The sequence below is a fragment of the Otolemur garnettii genome, unplaced genomic scaffold (assembly GCF_000181295.1).
Source record: "Otolemur garnettii isolate 467f Iridium unplaced genomic scaffold, OtoGar3 scaffold00003, whole genome shotgun sequence".
Classification (NCBI taxonomy): Eukaryota; Metazoa; Chordata; class Mammalia; order Primates; family Galagidae; genus Otolemur; species Otolemur garnettii.
Window position 1 is genome coordinate 17339813 of NW_003852398.1, and position 3040 is coordinate 17342852.

The window sequence follows — 3040 nt, forward strand, 5'->3', positions numbered from 1 at the left end:
CTTACTCAACCATAAAAAACCCCAATGAATTAAATTGTTACCTTTTGTTAACAATTTCGATGGAACTGAAGACCATTCTCCTATGTGAAGTATCCCAAGAATGGGAAAGGAAACACCACATGTGCTCACTATTAAACTGGAACTACCCTACCAGCACTCATGTGCACGGAGGGAAGTAAAACTCAGTGGAAATCAAGCAGAAGGGAGGGGGGCAGAGGGGATGGGTCAAACCCACCTAACAGGTACAATGAGCACTATCTGGGTGATGGGCATGCTTAGAGCCCTGACTCAAGCCATACAAAAGCAATTCATGTAACCAAAAACATTTGTACCCTTATAATATTTTGAAATAATTTTAAAAAGTGTATTGTTAAGCAGGTAGGAAAGTCTTCCCAAGGAATTCTAATTTGTTTTTCAGTATTATAAGTTTAATTAGAATCAATGGTTTTTTTTGTTTTTTTGAGCCAATACACTCTCCTTTCTTGTTTACACCAGTCTGGGCTGGGTTTTCTGTTACTTGCCACCAAGTACTTTCATGTACGTGCTGTACACAACAGGCTGGTTCACAGGCTGTGGTCTGGTGACTCCTACTTTAGGACAGTGCTTCAAATGTCCCATGAATTGGTAAACCTGACTCAAGAGTTTGGTGGTGGGAGGGGCTTGTCAAAGACAGGGGTCACTTCTGGAGCACTGGGTTTCCCTAGACTTAAGTTTTAATACGTGAATCATTTTTTGTATCCTCCTATCTTATCTGTTTTGGAAACAGAAGACAATTTTTATAAAAGATGGAAACTTAGATTTCGCCCTCTTGTATGATTTCTAAAAATATTTATAAACATCTAGCAATTGAAAAAAAGATACCAATTTGAGAATAAAAAGGGAAGCCACATAACAGAACATTCTGCAGTGCATCTAATGACAAGGGGCTTGCATTTGGAATATACAAAGAATTATAAAACAAAACAAAAGGGGAAAAGACAAACAACCCCGGGGAAAACTGTGTAGAAGATTTGAACAATTCATAAAAAAGCCAGCCTAAAAATGCCACTAAACATATGAAAAAGTATTCAACCTCTTTAGCAATCAGAGAAATTCAAGTTTAAAATTCCAAAAGAGTGGTTCAAATTAAAAGGACCAACAATGTCATTAACAGGCTAGGATATAGAGCAACAGGAATTCTCACAGCTTGCTGTTGAGGGTGTAAATTATTGCAAATACCTTAGAAAAACAGTTTGGATTACTTAAGTAAGTTGAAGACATTTCCTTAAGAGAAATGTGTGTCCATGGCCATCAGAAAGACATGTGATAGCAGCATGATTTATAATACCTGTAGTCCCAAACCGGAATTCTGGTGTTCATAAACCCAATAGTCATATATAGCAAAATTATTAAATAACGTTACATTCATATGATAGAATTTTACACTGCAATGAAAATAAGTGAACTGTAGCTTCATACAAGAACATAACTGAATTTCTTGAAAGACTACCCAGTGTTTGATTCAATTTACATAACATTCAAGAACAGGCAGAACTAAACTGTAATTTTGGGGGATTTTTAGGTGCCCAAAGAAAGAAAAGGAAAATGATTACTTTGGGGTTGGTCAGACAGTTGTGAATGAGAAGGACACGTGAGGACTTCCAGGGTGTTGGCAAGCTTCAATTTCTGGATAATGGTTAAATGGTTATATTTTATAATAATATATCAAGCTGCAAAATTGTGTTTTTAATACTATTACAGTATCACCTAAATACTATACTTCCTTATCTTCATAGCAGCCTATTACACTCAGGAGTGAGTGAATACCTTGGGACTCTTAACTGGAAATAATAGAAAACACAACACAAATTGACTGAAATTAAAAAAAAAAATCTGTTGCAGGGCGGCGCCTGTGGCTCAGTGAGTAGGGCACAGGCCCCATATACTGAGCGTGGCGAGAGCCTGGCCCCGCCCAAACTACAATTAAAAAAAAAAAAGCCAGGCGTTGTGGCCGGCGCCTGTAGTCACAGCTACTTGGGAGGCTGAGGCAGGAGAATCACCTAAGCCCAAGAGCTGGAGGTTGCTGAGAGCCGTGATGCCACAGCACTCTACTGGGGGTGACAAGGTAAGACTCTGTCTCCTAAAAAACAAACAAACAAACAAAATCTGTTGGGTAGTATAAATAAATAGTGGAGGTGGGGTGGGCATGCTGGCTTCAGATGAGGCTTAGATCAGGGCTCAGAGACTGTGACCAGATCCTGGTTTCTCTTTATGTCTCATGTTCTCTTTCTTGTGTTAGCTAAAGCTTCAAGTTGGCTTTTTTCTTTGGTATCCAAGATAGCAGACACTAGGCCCTGGGATTACAGGCTTCCTTTTTTATATCTAGCAGGAAAGAGAACCACTGCTCTCACAACAGTTAAATCAAAAATTTTGGTGTTTATCACACCTCTTAAGTACTAGGGAAAAAACAAAGGACAAAAAAAGTTCTGGTCTTTAGTCTCACCTTGATCACCTAACATGGGTCACAGGTCCTTCCCTGGACTAATCACTAATGCAGACAAGATAAATGGGGTGATCCATCCCTGGTCAATGGTTAATAGACTACATGGTTCAAGGTGATATTAGAAAGAGGAAAAGTAGAATAATAATAGTGAGGGGGCAATTAACCAAATGTCTATGACAACATCTATTCTATTAGTTGAGTATCACCACACATGAAAAGCAACACACAATTTTGCACTACTCTTTATCTTAGGCTTAGTTAGAACTGAGACAAAGAGAGAGAGGACAGAGGTATTTTAGTTAAGTTGAATTTTGATGGGGCTGGGCGTGGTGGCTCACACCTGTAATCCCAGCACTTGGGAGGCTGAGGCAGAAAGATTGCCTGAGCTCACAGGACCAGGCTGAGCTGGAGCCAGACGCTGTCTCTATTTTTTTTTTTTTTGAGACAGAGCCTCAAGCTATCCCCCTGGGTAGAGTGCAGTGGCATCACAGCTCACAGCAACCTCCAACTCCTGGGCTCAAGTGAGTCTCCCGCCTCAGCCTCCCAAGTAGCTGGAAC